Source organism: Chelonia mydas, chromosome 7, assembly GCF_015237465.2.
Source record: "Chelonia mydas isolate rCheMyd1 chromosome 7, rCheMyd1.pri.v2, whole genome shotgun sequence".
NCBI lineage: Eukaryota > Metazoa > Chordata > Testudines > Cheloniidae > Chelonia > Chelonia mydas.
Window position 1 is genome coordinate 23,227,165 of NC_057853.1, and position 17,599 is coordinate 23,244,763.

General features: G+C 46.8%; 1 long non-coding RNA gene across 2 annotated transcripts in view; it reads left to right on the forward strand.

Moving 5' to 3' along the window:
* LOC114019533 overlaps positions 1-17,599 on the forward strand; it is a 54,284-nt gene that overhangs the window by 30,236 nt on the left and 6,449 nt on the right. Inside the window, exons 2-4 of one of the 2 annotated variants that reach the window (XR_005226332.2) lie at positions 503-670; positions 4,701-4,862; positions 15,635-17,251. This is a non-coding gene — a long non-coding RNA (uncharacterized LOC114019533). Of the gene's footprint in view, positions 1-502; positions 671-4,700; positions 4,863-15,634; positions 17,252-17,599 lie in introns of those variants that run through there. The other variant, XR_005226331.2, reaches the window with a different exon arrangement.

A 17,599-nucleotide genomic window follows, 5' to 3' on the forward strand; every position in this document is an offset into this window, starting at 1 on the left:
TGGAATCTGAATCTATGAATTTGCAGCATGACCAGGACTCTACTAGCCGGGAGGACTGTAAATCAGAGCCGGAGCGCATTGGCAGAGCTATGATGGGAGTCTAGCACTGAAACAGGGAGGGATATTTGGGGTCAGGATTGAGGGGCATTGACAAGAGCTGTTGTGGGGAGATCAGGACTAAAATAGCAGGGGGTGCTGCAGGTCAAGTCTAATGTGCATTAGCAGAACTGTATGGGGAGAGGCCAGGACTAGAAGAGCAGGGGGTGATGCAGGTCATGAATAAGGTGCATTGGCAGAGCTACGTGTGGAAACCTCACATAGAACCTGTGTGTGCTTCGCTCATCTCTAGCCAGGACTGTCAGCCCCTCACTTTCACATGCACTCTAAATATCCTTTTTGTTGACACATAGCTGCTGCCTGTGACAAGATGTTAAGTGTATTTCATGGGCAGTGGAAAGCTTTCTTCACATGCTGGGCCTGCCCTGTTTGTTGTTTTTCAAAGGCAGGCCTTGGAAAAAGAGACTGTACTTTCTGGATTCCCTCTCAGGCCCTCAGGAGAGGAACATTGCTGAAATTCAGACTTTCCATGAGCAGCATTTGGGTGTGTGCAGCTGTCCGCTCATGAGGCTAGCAATGGAATATCCAGCTAAATATGCCACCAGGAAACAAGGTGAGTGGAGAAGCCCATGCAATCACCACAGGAGGGCATTCCCACTGCATGTTAGGGTGCAGGTTACTGTGTTGGGGGGTTTCAGGACCCCCCCACAGTTGTTCCACCCACTTCATTCTCCTCCCACTAATGCCCCGTGCTAATCCTCCCTTGGACTAAAGACAGCACCTTTCAGCTTTCAGGGCCACTCCAAGTACCAAGCAGTGCGGTGAGGTGCTCCCTCCCTTCTCGCTCTCTGCCCAGCCCTCCTGAGTTTCTCTTGTTCCCTGGGGCCAGATCCCTCATGCATTGGCATGTTGTTGTTCCACTAGAGTAGCAGCATGGTCCTGTCGCACAGCAGTTCTCAACCAGGGATCTGCCAAAATAAACCAGACTTCAGCCCCAGGTGACAGGGTGGGGGCTTGGGGTCGGGCTTGGGCTTCAGCCCTGGGCGGTGGGGCTTGTGAAGGGAGTGCCACCTCCACTCCCTGACTCACCTCAGCCAGCCACCCAGCCTGTGGGTCAGCACCAGCAACAATATTCACACATGAGTAAGTAAAACAAAAATAATATGCATTTTTTAAAATTTTTTACCTATATTTGCCTTTTCTGTTATATGTGTGTGTGTTTAATGGTATAACTATCGCTTTAATACCACCTTTAATCTACTGGAGATGCTGAAAAGGAGTAGTTGTGCCATGGAGTTTTTAATAGCCGGGGGGGCTCAGAAGGAAGAAGGTTGAGAAGCCCTGCTGTATCAGATGCTGAGAGGGAAATAATTACCAGAATGAGCAGCGGAGGAGGAGGAATGCTTGGCTCACTTAGCTTGTTCGTATGGGGACCTGGGGGAGCTAACCCAGGGCAGTGAGGGGCACCTTCCACTCGGATATGTTCATACTTAGCACTTTACCTTTTCAACTCACTCATCTCTCAACCCCTCGCTGAGGTGGGTAAGCATCCCCCTCTTCACGTGACAGTGGGGGAAAGTGAACCAAGGCCCAGATAAAGCTGTGGTGTCAGAAACCTCAACTTCCACTGCCCAGGGGTGACTGTGGCCTGCAGGAAGTTTAAGTGACTCTCTGGAGCCCACACAGGGAGTCAGCACCAGAGTTGGGGGTTAATGCTCAGGATTTCCTTACTCCCAGTGCTTTGAGCATGAGGTCAGGCTGCCTCTCTCCTGGGAAAGTCAATGAGCTGTTTCCCAGGATCTCTGATCAAACATGGAGTTGTAAACATCAGAGCAAGATGTTTCTCGGCCTCTGCCCAGCCACTCTGAGGAGAGATTATTACCCACCAGACAGTTGGTGTGAAGTGACCTTGAGGCACTTAGTTGTTGCCTGGCTCCAGAACAATGGGAAGGAGCTGGGCAAAAGGAAACTCTCTAAGCACCAGACGGTAATCGCCTGGTCAGAGGGAGGAGGCAGGAAACCCCTACATGCCCAGAGGTCAGAAGTAGAATCATGACAGATCTTCACCATTAACACAAATTGGGGGTGGGAAGGAATCCCTCACCTTCATTTTATCCCTCTGGGGATTAGCTCTGGCAAAATGATCGGTGAGAGCATTTAGCTGGTGAAATCTTTGGCTGAACCCTGCCATGGTCTCATTGTGGAAGAGATGCTGTGCTGAGATGGTTTGGGAGCATTCAGGATGGAATCCCTGGCCATTCGCCTGCAGTGATTCCCGGTGTTTTATCCCCCATGTTGGAATCCAGCTGTCAGAACCACAGATTCCTCTGCCTGCAGAAGAGTTTCCAGGACTTGCACTTGAATTTCTGAAGCTATTTGTTTCAGAGTGGTAGCCGTGTTAGTCTGTATCAGCAAAAACAATGAGGAATCCTCGTGTTACCTTAGAGACTAACAAATTTATTTGGGCATAAGCTTTTGTGGGCTAAAACCCACTTCATCAGATACATGGAGTGAAAAATACAGTAAGCAGAATATATATTATAGCACATGAAAAGATGGGAGTTGCCTTACCAAGTGGGGGGTCAGTGCTAACAAGCCGATTCAGTTAAGGTGGAAATGGCCTATTCTCAACAGTTGACAAGAAGGGGTGAATACCAAGGAAGGACAAATTACTTTTGTAGTGCTAATGAGGCCAATGCAATCAAGGTGGCCCATTTCCAACAGCTGACAAGAAGGTGTGAGTATCAGCAGAGGGAAAATTACTTTTCTTAGTGACCCATCCACTCCCAGTCTTTATTTAGGCCTAATTTGTTGGTGTCCAGTTTGCAAATTAATTCCAGTTCTGCAGTTTCTCATTGGAGTCTGTTTTTGAAGTTTTTTTGTTGAAGAACTGCCACTTTTAAGTCTGTTATTGAGTGTCCAGGGAGATTGAAGTGTTCTCCTACTGGTTTTTGAATGTTACAATTCTTGATGTCTGATTTGTGTCCATTTATTCTTTTGTGAAGAGACTGTCTGGTTTGGCCAATGTACATGGCAGAAGGGCATTGCTGGCACATGATGGCATATATCACATTGGTAGATGTGCAGGTGAACGATCCCCTGATGGTGTGGCTGATGTGGTTAGGTCCTATGATGCTGTCCCTTGAATAGATATGCAGACAGAGTTGGCAACGGGGTTTATTGCAGTGATTGGTTCCTGGGTTAGTGTTTTTGTTGTGTGGTGTATAGTTGCTGGTGGTGCTATTTGATCAATTGCAAGGGCTGGACAGAGTGTAGCCCTGAAAATCCACCCGGCAGCTGATCAAAGAGGCATCTCAGTCTGATGAAATGGTAAGACTGGGTGATTTCATCTACCCACATATAAACCAGCCAAATATGACAGTCAGGCGAGGGTTAAAGAAGCAATGTCTTGACACGTTAAGTGACTGCTTCTTGGGGATAAACTGGCAAACCAGATGAGTCTATGACACAGTTGGGAGATCTGGTAATAGAGAAATAGCCTTGAAAAGACCCTATTTATTTTTAAATGAATGTTGATGGATAATTATGAATTTTTATGTTTTTTTCCTGGTTTTTATCTACTTTATTTCCTGCATTTCCAGGATAATAAACAACAAGCTCATCTGTTAATTTTGATTTGGAATGCAATGACTGCAGCAGTTGATCTTTATAACAAATTCAGTATAAAGTGACAATGTTTTACCATGTTAATTTCTTGTGTGTTGATAGATAGAAATGATGGCAAAAGAGAGAGCCCCAGCTGGCTGAATGCAGCATCTCCCCTGCATGTAGTTTCCCTTGGCTGTAAATTCCGATGATTAATAAACGGATTTGGTTTGGTTTGGGTTTTGGGTGGAGGAAGAAATAGAGTCCTTCAAAGCCGATGGATAATGGTGCCCAAGTAAGCACCAAAAGCTGGTTAGCCCTGGCTACACGTATCCATGGGGCAAACCATGAAAACTGCCAAAAATGCTGACTCCCTGCAGGAGCACTGGGTTATTCTATAGACAAGGCCGACCCACTGTAGATATGTATCACAGCCAGAAGGAAGTTCTCACCAGCAAAATGTTGCAGGGCTCACCCTCATTCTCAAACACCCTCAGGTTCTCCCATGCCCATGCTCGGTTATGAACTAGCAATGGATGAATCTCAAAAAGGTTCCTAGTTTTCTCTCCTTTGTGCTAGGGTGCTGGTGGCTCAGGTACTCAGGAATGTTACTTGGCGCTTAAAGTAAGTTTGTTTCTTCATGTACCGAACACACAGTCCCTTGGGCACTTTCTGAGGGTGGAGAATCATTAGAGATCGTTCAACCTGTCCCTTCGTGTTAAGCTAAGAAAGAAGGGAGCATGGTATGGTGGTTAGAGCATGGAACCAGGTCATATAGGTTCTCGTCCTGTCTCTGACTAGCTGTGTGACCAGAGTGAGTCTCTTCAGAGCTCTGTGCCTCCCTTCACCCATGCGTGAAGCTTAAGTAACTGCTTGCGACGCACACTGGTAGCCTCCTCTGATGGAAGCTATAGAAGTGTAAAGTGTTATTAAGAAACCCCACAAATCTCCATCCAGAACTCGAACTAGGCCTCTTTTGAAGTTTGGCAACTGTCTGTTAATGTTTTGTTTTAATTCTTTTTCACTTTTGATTCCAGTTTGAAGTGGAAGGGCTGAAGCATTGTAAAGAAAGTCAGTTCTTGTGGTAGTTCTAGCCTGACAAAGAGCAAGAAGCATGCATCATAAATCTCCTGAGAAGACTGCCAGGGAGAGATTTCCACTCCACTTCTGGAGAAGCAAGACGTTTGGCTCAAGTTCAGGTAAGCATTATTATTATTTAATATTTATACTGCAGTAGTGCCCAGAGGGCCAGATCAGGTTTGGGAAGCCCATTGTGCTGGGTGCTCTAGAGACACAATTAAAAATAGTCCCTGCCCCAAATAGTTTACACTACAGTCTAAGACAACAAGGACATAAGAAGTATGAGGGGAGAGGGATACAATAGAATGTGTGCAATGTTCATAGACATATATATATGTGTGTGTGTGTGTGTGCATTTTTCTGATATTATAAATAGATGAAGAAGGTCTCAGGTATCCCCATCTGCCTCTCTGCTTAGCCGGCTAGCCATTATGAATTGGCCAAGAATAGTCTTTGTGGCGGGATTTTAAGGAGAAGGCAATGGCCATAGACATTACAATTTTAAAGTGTAGAGAAGGTAGATCAGGAGCTTGTGTTCTCCATGTCTCCTAACACAAGAACAAGGGGATATTCAGTGAAACGGAAAAGTGGCACTTTCAAAACTGATCACAGGAAATAGGTTTTCACACAGCGCATAATGCCACTGTGGAATGCATTGCCACTGCATGTCTTTGAGGCTAAGAATTTACCAAGATTATCAAGGAATTGGAAGACTATGTGAATAACAAGAATATTAGGAATTAATAGTCAACACTAAAAAAATATTTGGAAGGGATATAAAACCTAAAGTTTCAGGGTTTAAGCCAATCTCTAGCCATTAGAGATAAGGATGTGGCCTTTCCTAGGGGGCAGACTATCTCATACCTGCTTCCTCTGGTGTTTCTTGCATCTTCCCTGGAAGCATATGGTTCTGGCCACTGTTGCAGAGAGGATACTGGACTACATGCACCATGGGTCTGGTCTGGTCTGGCAGTCCCATTATAAAGTGCCCCTCCATATCTTGTGAGAGTGGCCTATCACCAATTACCGGGTGCATCAACTCTGGTCATCCAAGGGTTGCTGGATGCTAACTAAAGCATCTTTCTGAGAGGAGGGGTTGGATTCTGTGTTGTGTGAGGCTTTGCCTGCGTGCAGCTCTGAGGCCAGGAAACCATTGTTCAGAAGGGGGCCTGCCTGGGCAATTCCAGGTGCTCAGCACTTCATAGGACTGGACCATTCTGCTCTGCTAGGGTATTTGGTCCAGATATTTAGAGGACTGATGAATGATTTAGGGCAGCAGCAGTTTTGCACTCCACACAGCTTCCTCATGAGAAAGGGAGGGGCCTGGCACATAGTGGAAAGTAACACCGGAGATTGGAGCCATTAAACTGAGCAGAACACCAGGTCTCTAACCGCCCACTCCACCCTCTCGCTGTCCCTCCCCTAACCTCCCTCGGAGCTTTTTCTGATCTGTGGAAAAAAACAGCTCCCCAGGTAGAGAAGGAAGTTGGCAGCGACAATGCACTGAGGATGTCATAGTGAAATCAGCAAGGCTATTTATAGGCAGTTAATTGATTAGAGCGGCCACAGCGAAAGGAAATGACTTTCAGGATGGACAGAAAACTGAGAGGCCAGCCAGCTTTGGAGAGACCTTTAGGATACAACAAAACACCCTGAACAATCAAAACCCGTCTCATCGCTTTGAAGAGCAGAGAGCTATGGAAAGAGAAATGGTGTGAGCAAAGGGCTGCCAATGAATATTAATGATGGTAGGGAGCACGTTGGGGCCTGACTTCAGAACACAAGAGGATGTTTGAAAGCATGTACATGTGGGTGAGTAGGGACTGCAGCAGGGGGCACTAGTGAGGTATTTATGATAGCAACATCTTGGAAGGGACATTAAACCCCTTGTTTCCGGGTTTAAGCCAATCCCTAGCTACTAGGGACTGGGATGAGAGCTAACGTGGGGGGCAAATTAACCCACATCTAGCCACAGTAGGGTTCTTACACATTCCTCTGAAGCACTTGGTACTGGCCACTGTAGGAGTCAGGACATTGGACTAGAAGGGCAATTGGATCTGATTCAGTGGGGCAAGTCCTGTGTTCCTATCCACAGGTTAAGGGTGTCACTGGCCCCTTGAGTGATCAAATGCCCAAGTTGTGTGCTCAACGACTGTAAAAGCACATACACATTAGGCAGGCTGATGCATGCCCGTCCTTGTGATGATGAAGCCCTTTGCTGTGCCTTATCAAGGGGAACAACTCAGATACTGACAAGGGAGTGGCCACTTGTTTTGCTTAAGACTCACAAGATTTTTTTTTTTTTACTTTTTGTGTGACTTTAGCACTGGGGGAAGGTACTAGCTGACAGTGCTATCCACAGAACAGGAACAGCATGAGCCGTGCAAACTTCCCTGCCTTGAAAGATGAGAGGGGAGCTCAGGCTCTGGTGTCCCTTCCTTTAGCAGCTCTGCATTTTCCCTCTGTGACATTGTTGACCCCACCCAGACCAGTAAAGGGTCCTGTCACCGCCTGCTCTGTAACTCTGGGAGATCTTTTTGCTATGCAGCTATGGTTCAATTCCCTGACACCAGTAGCATACCCATGAGCACAAGGGCTCCCCCTGGCTTCCAACAGCCTAGTTACTCTTTGCAGAAGCCCCTCCAGTCTCGAGCCTCCCCAACTCCATCCTTCCTGAGTTCCAAAGTACCAGCCACTTGACCGTTCCTGTCTGGTTTGCCACACCTGAAGGCCTGGAACCAGCGCCCCAGATAACAGCTGACTTTGGTGCACACACGCCACACAGTTTGCACACCAGAGGCTGGCTGGGGAGAAAAACAAACAAAAAGTTTATTGACTTGAAAAAAACACAGATTCAAAGATGAAATAGTGAGAGCAAACATATACCAGCTACACAAAAACCTCAGGTTTTACACGTCCATATTAGATAAAATCCCTTTTCTAATACAAATTACCTATTGCCTTCAAACAGTTTCCCAGAACACACCCTAGGATAGGGGGAACCAGCTTTCACATACAGCCTCTTGTCTTGAGTCCATCCCTCAAGTTCTGGATAAAAATGTCTTAGTCCCAAGCCTGTTTCTAAAAGGCTTTTTCCTTTTTTCTTTTCTGCCCTCCTCTTTGTCTGCAGTTACTCATGGTTTATTCAGAGTGGGAAAATTCCCTCTTGACTTGATAGCTGGGATGTTGTAGTGTCTTCCCATGAACTTTAATGATCTAGCATTGTCTTTTCCTGGGTTGGATAATGGATGGTTCATCACCACAGTCTGTATACGTATCGCATCATGACCATCAAGTTCAGAACATTACAAGCTTTCATATAAAAGCCCTTACTCAATACATACTGTATTATTGTACTACAAAAATGTAATCAGTTGTTTCAACTGCTCTTTGGGGGGTTTTAAACCTTCTGTTCTCCCCTTCGGGTGTCAGGACCCAGATTATCACATCCTCCTCTTAAAATGGGCATGGCTTCTGTCTTCAAGGAGCTCAGAGAGAGAAGATGAAAACCAGAGGACCAATATATAGACACTGAACTTTCCTTTGACGGGGCTAGATTAAATATTATTGAAAAGGGAAACTGGACTGGAATTAAGCTGGAAGGAGGCTCCAGGCTTCTCTTGTGCACATTGTATCTGAATAGCTGGCAAACTCACCTGCCATGATTGGGACCAGAACAGATCTCCTGTTGACCAGGGAAGCTGAACGTTTGGCTGGAAGTTTTGGAGGCAGTGATCTCCTCTGGGAGCACAAGACTGAGAGCCAAGATCCCTGGGTTCTTTTCCTGGCTCTGTTAATGACTTGCTGTGTAACCTTCAGCACACGTGTCTTTCTGTCTCTGTGCTCCAGTTTGTCCTTCTGTGAAAAGAGGATAATGGTACTTACCCACTGTATAGAAGGGGCTGTGAGAATTAATTAATTAAAGCTTGCAAGATGCTTTGAGATTCTGGGATGGAAGGTGCTAAAATAGCCATATAAATGCTAAATTGTATTAAATAGAAATAACCTGAAGCTTGGAAACATCTGGGCAGAGAAGAACCATGAATCAGTCATCTGAACCACAAAACCTCATGTCCCATCAGGGATATTACTCCTCAACTATTGCAGTTAACTAGATCCATATCCATCCTAGATTTAAATTCACTGATGTTATTGACCTCCATAAGCCAATGGATCCTTTGAGTCATTGTGGTCTTTCGGCTTGATCATCAAGACTTAACATGATGGGTTCTGTTCTCATCTGAAGAGTAAAAATGATCAATGAACATTTCTCAGGCAAGGGAAATCCCCTTTTCCTGAAGGACCTCAAAGACGGGGGTAAATAAATCCCAGAGCAGTGTTGGCTGCAAGAGAGACAGGTCCTGCTTATGCCCTCGCCTGACCAGGCAAGAAGGTTTGAGTTGGTGCGGGCAGCAGTAATCCACTGTCTCAGAGTTTGGTCGTTTGGAAACGGTGCTCTTTTCAACGGTTCTGTTATCAGATGGAGCATTTCCTTCATCAGTGTTAATATCCATGTAGTGAAACAATGAAAGGGCTTCCTATCAGTTCCAAATAGGACATGAAAAGCTCTCAGCGTTAAGAGTAGAGGATGCTGGAATAGGGCAATGGGAAACGCCTGAGTCACTGAAATGCCTCTTTGATTCCAGTAGCCTGATACATTCAAAAGAAAAAAAAAAGAGAGCGAGAGAGTGCAGCTAGTTAATGATCTGAGGGACACAGGAGAGGAAAGGCCGATGCCTGCAAAACAGACTCTGCAAAGAGAGAAAGGCAGAAAGGGATCTGCAGGCTGGAGCCTTGAAAAGCAAAGAGAACAACTGGGAATCAACAAAAACAAATTGCAACATAATGCATCTCGTTTTGATAGGGTTAAGTGGTGCTACCTGGGAGGGAAACATTCCAGGGACAGGCCACATTACACCAACACTGGACCAAATTCAACCCTGTTGGAAAAAGATGCAACCTCCATTGAAGTCAATTGGAACTGAGCCTGCCTACATCAGGGCTGAATTTAACCCATTGACTTCTGTGGAGTTGCAATGGGGCAGCAGAAAATGAAGTTTAGTTAGCAACTGGGATGTCAATTGTTTGCTGACAGAAATCTGTTACCCAGATTAACTAATTCATCTGCCCAGTTCCCCTGTGAGGCAGTTACAATAGTCCAAAGTTAAGGCAGCTATTAGTGACAGGCTGGCCAGTAGTGGAGTGTGGTACAGTGCCTTACAGTCCCGCACAAAGCAATACAATAGAGTACAATGTGCTGCTATACAATAAAGTGCAATACAATCCTGCAATGCGATGTAATTCAATGCAGTACAATGCAATATCAGATAATGCCGTGCAGTGCTGGGAATTGAGTACAATACAATCCAGTACCATGATTCGATACTGTAAAATGCAGTAGTTCCATACTATATCACACAATTAGCCAAATCCTGCTTCCATTTAAGTCTGGGAGCTTTGCAATTGATTTCCACATTAGCAGAATTGGGCTTAATATTGCATCAGGATTATTTATAGAGGGGCTAACACTGCTGGTCACTTTACAGAGCATAGAAAAGGCATGAGCCCTGCCTGAAAGCTCTTGCTTCACCGTAAAGAAGCCCCAGTGCCTTTTACGGAGACCTACATCATTGACAACTACATAGTGAGCAGGGATGTCAATAAGTGAAGTGTCCCCAGGATCCCTACTTTAATCATTGTCTGTGGTACAAAGACTGCCATATGGTTGGGACAGTCCTATATGGAACCATCAAGGTGAATGGGCCACAGTCATTCCTGGGTAGTTCCCCCAAGTCAGTTGAGTTACCCGGAGGGTGAATCTGACCAATTGCTTCAGGTCTCCAAATATGGGCCTATCACTTCTCAACATTTTCCTTTGCTTACATTTTGTTGCACCACGTGTGACCCAGCTTGGTGGAGACATTGGCCATAGATGCTGCCACATCAGAGGAGAACACTGGTCCCTCTATTTTGGTACCGCTCATCCAGCCCAACCCCTGCAGGTTCAGAAGAGAAACTTCCCATAATGCACTTTTGGAGTGCCAGGCATAAGCGGAGCATGGTGGTCTCTCTAGGTCAGTCTAGTGGCACTTTGGCAGGGGGACAGTCTGTATGGGGAAGCTTGCCTGGCTGTTGGGCCTGCTTCTAGATAAATAGGGGCCTTCAGAGCTGTCGGTCCGGCCCCTTCTATCAGTGTTGTTTGTTTTAAAATAAAACTTTGTAATAATAATGATTTAAAAGCCCAGAGAGCTCAGCAAACCTCCCTCTGTGAGCGGCACAGATACAACTATACTAGGGAAAAAAATGTTCTTTATAAAGCATCCAAGGTCACAAGACCACAGAGTGGAGGGCTGACCCCTTTTATTGTCTATTGTCTGGGCTGGTGGCAGGAAGCACTTTCTGGGCACTGAATCCAATAGCTCTGGAGTATTACTTAATGCCAGGAGAGAGCGAATCACCACCGTTAGCCGGCACCTGCTGTCCTCACACACAATGAACTGGAGTCTCAAAGCCGTGAGAAATCCCCTTCTTGGATCAGGGTTGAGGGACTAGAGGTGTCTCAGCTGCTGGCTGCCCCTACAGTGCTCTGAAGAGACTCCTGCCACAGGATTTATAGGTCTCCGTCTTGACTCCTGGAACTTGTGTACTAGCTGCAGTTCCTGAGGCTGATGTACAAATCCTCCAGCCATTGTCCATGTTCCCGGACACGGGCTGGGAAGGGATTTTTTACCCAAGTTGTAAATTGGCTGGAAGAAAAATACAGCAAAACTCTTCACAAATATATTGCACGTAGCTCATTTTATCTCCTATACACACATGCATCATTGTGCCCCTTCCCTTCCTCAACTGAAATCAGACACCAGTACTCCCCTCCCTTAGTCGGAATAGTAATGGGCTCATTCACTTTTCCTCCTGGTGAATCCACTTGGTGATTAGGGGGTTCTCATTTCACTTAACAGAGACTAAAAAAAGCATGTCGAGGAGAACCCAGAATTCTCCATTTGCACTGATGAGAGCATGACACCCGCTTTGCAGAGCTGTAAATGACCTCATAAGGAGTAAGGTAATGGAGAATCTGAGCTTCAGTGAGAAGTGATTTGCCCTGGGTCCCATAGCAAGTGAATGTCAGAGCTAGGATTGAACCCAATGAGTACCCTGAACTTAGACCTGTTCTCAGACCACCATAGCATGCCTGCTCCTGAGGGAGTGTGACACTGGCTTTCTCTTTGTGCTGGCAGGGGAGCATACCTCTTAACTTTTAGACAGCAGAGGGGTCAGTGGCTAAGGCATTGGTTCAGGATATGTAGGTTCCATTCCCGGCTCTGCTACTGACTGCAAGTCAGCAGTACAGCCAGTTGCTTTTTTGTTTCCCCTCCCATGCTGTGTCTGTCTTTGAAACTCTTTATGGCAGGGATTGTCTCCTCCTATGTGTCTGTACAGCGCTAGCACCAGTTTTTCTATGATACATGTAATGAGCAATGATAATATCAACCGGAACAACTTCATAGGAGAGAATCACCTACAGATGAGACGGTTGTGATGGGCACTTTAATTGTACAGGGAGGAGACCGTTCCATCACGTGTTAACACTGTATTTGTGCTCCCTTTCCTCTGCGTTCTCTCTTCTTTCTTTCCTTCTTTCTCTTCTTCTTGCTCTTCCTCTTCCTTTTTTCCCTTCATTGTATAATTTAGCCTGGCTTATATTTTTGCTGGCTACACTGACTCTCGGGCACCGTTTGGACATCAGGCTGGTTTGTGGTTTTATTTTGTGGCATCCCATGTGCAATTTCCAAGAACAAAACAAAACAAAACCAACAACCCCACACACTTGTAAAGATAATTGCTATTATCCTTGAATTCATTTTTAAAAAATGACGTTAATCAATCTGCTCTTGAGGTTACTAAACAATCCTTGTTAAATCAGCCTCTGGAAGGACTGGGAGCATGTTAAAGTATGATTTCTCTTCATCTGGCTTTCTTGCAACTATAGACATTAGGCCTTGTCAGGTTCCTATCTAGACTGTCCCTTGAGCCAACATAGGAACATTCCTTCTGGTATATTCTCCAGTGGGATTTCCTGTCCTCCATCTCACACCTGTTTCTGTAATTGCCAGGAATGGCTGAATACTTTGGGACTCATGGCCAACAAGCTTTACTTGAACCTTTCCAGCAGAGATGATCCCAGCTTAGCTCTTGACCTAGCTGAGAGCTTTCTTTAGGCTCCCCAAGTGGATCTGCTCTCAGAAGGCTCCTGTGAGACCCCTCGTTTGAGTCTGAGCCATGGTAATATTCACACACAGTCTATTTGTGCCATGTGCTGTGGTGGCATGCAGCCCAAAATGTCTGATTCGCTCCCATTCTAGTGAAGTCCTCTCTATTGCCTGGCCACTGGTGTCTGTCTGGCCTAACTATGTGGCGTTTATAAGGTGCCTATCACTGCACTATGACCAGTCTGATACCAGTCCCCTGCCTAGCAGAATGATTCCTGTGATCTCAGGAGGAGGCACAGATATAGGGGCATCTTAGGGCGTATGAGCCTGTTTCTCCACTCTGTTACATTGGCTTTACTCTGCCTCAGTTCCATGGACCCGAGCACATGCTGCCTGGGTTGTGGAGTGGAGAGCCGGGGCCTGAGGCCGTTCTCACCAAGTGTGCAAGGGAGACCCTCACGTCCCACACATTCTCATTGGCCTTCAAGTGATGCAGTTGCTGCTGGAGGGAGGGGAGTGTGACAGCAGGGGAGGGAAAGGGGAAAACAGCAGCACCAGGACTGGTTTTGATTTTGTTTGACAGCCCTGGCGACTGGCATCCTGGCTGTTCCCGAAGGACAAGGATGGTTACCACGTGGCCCTCATTCTGCAGACTTCCCAGCTGACCCAGTGCTGGCTTGGGGGCACCCCCTGCAGGGCTGAGGGAGAATTGAACTTTGCTGGCCCAACCAGTCCTAAGTTTCACTGCTGAGGCTGCCAATGAGGCAGCGGGAGGGGGGAGGATTAGTGCCAATTGCAAGGGGAGCTGCTGTGATGAGATTCACCTGCCAGGGCCACTGAACAGCCAGCAGAAGGGAGGTGATGAGTTACTACCATCCAGGCCGGATTTGAATTGCTGCTCTAGGAGCGAAGGGCACGGTCGCCTGTCCTCCTGGTTCGTTGTGCTGAAAACCCCACGGCCCTTCTCATTTGTGCTCCTGGCCCCTCATGCTGCTGCGGGGCCTGGGAGAATGGGAGAGCAACCTTCAACCTAGCTCGGCTGATCTCCTGCAGCTGCCTCCCGGCGTTAATACCCCACAAGCAGGTTTGTGCAAAGCAAGAGTTTTCTCTGAGGGTGGAGAGTTGGTGCGAAGTTAAAGCAGAGCGCGCCAGGCTCCTGCTGGTGCTATCAGCAGGATCCCCCTGGCTGCGGCCAGCTTGGCTGTGTTATCCGCCGAGCCCTAGATCCAGGTATGTCTCTAATTCCCATGAGTGACAGGGATGCCCTTTGTGGAAGGCGAGATTAGAGCAGGCGTGCGGCTGCGCCGCCTCAGTCCAGGTGACAGGAGAAGCGAGCCCTGCGCTCTGTTGAAAAACAAGACGGAGCAGAGAGAGGAAAAAAAGTGACAGCACTGGAGGGAGTCCAAAGGGGGGAGGAAAGAGCTTCTACACAAAGGGCCAGCCTGTCTTCACACCTGCTCGGACATACGGGGAGCATGGAGGCCCGGGGGAGGGGATAAGGGGGGGCCACTGACAGATAGAAGCAGGGGGAAATAATTCTCACTGAAAGAAGCATGTCAGGGGAAGATAGCTCAGTGAGACACTTCAAATAAAGGGAAGCAGCCGTGGTGACAGGATACATTCTTTGCCTCAAACACACTGTAGGCCACGAGTGCCAGAGGCATCGGGCAGGAAGAAAGGCTACTTGAGTTGCATCAAAGACAACCACCACCGAAGCACAATTGAAGCCTGCAATTGTAGCCGGCCTGAAAGCAGGTTTTGCACAGGCTGCTTTGTTCTCTGATCGTCCCCGTCGCTTTGGTATCTCCCACCATCGGCCAGGCACGGCACAGCTTCTCGTCTCTGAGGGAACTAAGTTGCAGGTGACATGGGTTTGGGGGGGGTTCTCTGCGCAGCCCCTCCTCAGCCCGTGACACACAGGCCTAGCCATCAGTTCGGCATTTGTCCACACACATGTATTGGCCAAACCATTGCTCTTAACCTGCAGCATCACCACCATTCCCCAAGGGTGAGCTGCCATTTCACACACAACAGGCCCAGCTCACCTCTGATGTAGCTGGGAGTCACTCAGATGAGGTCAGCGGAGATGCCGTCACATACCCCAGCATCTTCATTAGCACAGTCAGCTGTCAGTTTGATACAAAGATCTAGGAGGGGCTTGATGTAAGGCTCAGGAAAGAACAGCCTCTTCCCTCCTACCCAAGAACTAGTAACCTCTGCCATGTGCCAGGGCTCTCAAGGATATAGAGTAACCGTGAGTCTGAGGACCACCATGTCTCACTATGATATCCCTGGCTATTTTTGCTACTTATCCAAGACAGTTGTGTTTGAACAAGGCTCCTTTGCTGTCCTAAAACCCTCAGGTGCTCTCTCTCCATCCCTTCTCCCTGGCCTGCCAATGTTCCTGTTTTAAACCCAGCATCACAGATGGTCCATGTCCATCTGTCCTGCTCTGGTGGGGCTTTGAAGCTAGGGAGTTGGAGTTCTCAGGTGGAACATGCATGGGTGCCATTATCTTTTCTCCTCCAGCCAGCTCTACAGCCATGCTGAAGGGATTAGTGGTGTCTCTCGGGTATCGGGCAGGATTTATGCCTGATCTGGGGGTTTTGTGGGGTTTCTCGTGCTTGGTGTGTGAGAAAAGGAGAAGGGTCTTCGTATTGAATTTTGTAGTTTTCTTTTAGCCCTCAGCTTGACTCCCTCAAAATGTTTTAAAGAGCATCCATACCTGAAGCCAGAAGAGCCACGTGTCAAGGGAATGAAGACTGCTCCAGGTTGCATTGGATGTGGGAAACCAGCAGCGTCTACATGGAGAATTAGGGAACATCTGCCCAACATGGGATCCCTAGAGAGCCTTTCCAGCATCTCCTGGGTGATCCCACAGTCTTCCCCCACCTTGTTCATGGTGGATGTTGCTTTTGGGACCTCATTTGCAGGCAACATTGTGCTGTGGCCCAGGTTATCCTTCACGTGAGCACCACTCCTGTTCTCAATGTTCAGCTTCTCTTGCATTGAGTGTTGTTATTTCATTGGTAAGGTCATAGGGGAGAGCAGACAGCATATGAGCCTCACTGTCTCATTAGCAACGGGCTCCCACTTGAACCTCACATCTGCAGAGCTGGCTGCCCATCTGAATTTTATGGCTTGGCCTCTCATCCAGCGTGACACCATTTCTCCTGAATGCTGACTTCTGGTGGTTAGTTGCAAGGAGAGTTTAGTCTGGGAAGCCAACAGGAGCTGCTCAGTCTTCAGTGCTTTTGAAAAATCAGGCCACTTATGTAGGCACATTAAGATGGACTTGGTAACCTAAGCTTAAATGCCCATTTTGGAACATCTTGGCCATGCTATCTTTTTTTTTTTTTTTTTCCCCCAGAGAACAAGCAGCCTCTGAGCTAGGAGGTGGTGTCACGTGGGATAGAGCCTGCCTTACCATGGGGGAAAGTGTTAAACCTTATAGGAAATATATAAAACATACATGGCAAAACCAAGTTTACTATTTAAATTGCCCTCTTAAAATGGGGCAACCCCTGCACAGACACACACAAATAAAAATGCCCCGCTGCCAATATAAATATATCGGGAACCTTTTCTGACCAGGCAAACACCCAGCTTGTTCTTGGTTCTAACACTGGTTACTTTATATGGCTATTGAGTGATTGGTCATTCTGTGTTTGTACAGCACCTAGCACAATTGGGGTCTATTGAGTGGGGTCCATGACTGAGGTGCTAGAATAATATAAATAATAATAGTGCACCTTCTGCGTGGGGCTAATGGCCAGCCAGGTATTTGCTGCCTTCCCTCTGTGCAGACAGAGCAAACGCTGTCTGCATATGAGCCTGGTGAACAAGGTGAAAGAATAACAGCTGTAATAAAAAGAAAAGGAGTACTTATGGCACCTTAGAGACTAACAAATTTATGCATCTGATGAAGTGAGCTGTAGCTCACGAAAGCTTATGTTAAATAAATTGGTTAGTCTCTAAGGTGCCACAAGAACTCCCTTTCTTTTTGAGAATACAGACTAACACGGCTGCTACTCTGACAGCTGTCATAAATTAGCCAGTTGCACCTCCTTGTGGTACAGAGTGGTGCATGCGCTAGTGAGCTGAACAACTCTGTCCTTCAAAGACCCACTTCCGACAGTGCATCATCTACTCATTTGTATATAAACGCTTGATTGTTGTTCCCTTTCCCCTAATCTCTATCTATTTGTCTGTCTTTAGACTGTGAGGTTCTTGGGGCAGGGACTGCCCCTTCTTCAGTGTGTGCAAAGCCTCTACTACATTCATCTTGGATGCTGCTATAAATGTTTAATAATAAAATAATAATAATTAATAATAAAATAACAATTAATTAATAACTACTAATGCTCTGGCATCTCTCCCAAAGAATCCTCGTCCTTGGATCCAATGCTACAGCGACCCTGCTGTGTGTCTGCAGACAGGCATTTGGATGTTGGCTTTAATGTATGCCCCACCAAACAGAAAGGCCTGGTGAGATCCTGCTTTTTGCTGCCACGTGGGGAGGGTTATGCATACCTAAAGCCAATGCAAGTGTTCAAAAATCACAAGTCAGGTCCCAAAGTAGCATGAGATTGCCTTAAAAATCATGAGATTTTTTTTTTTTCAAAATAATATTGACGTCTTTATAT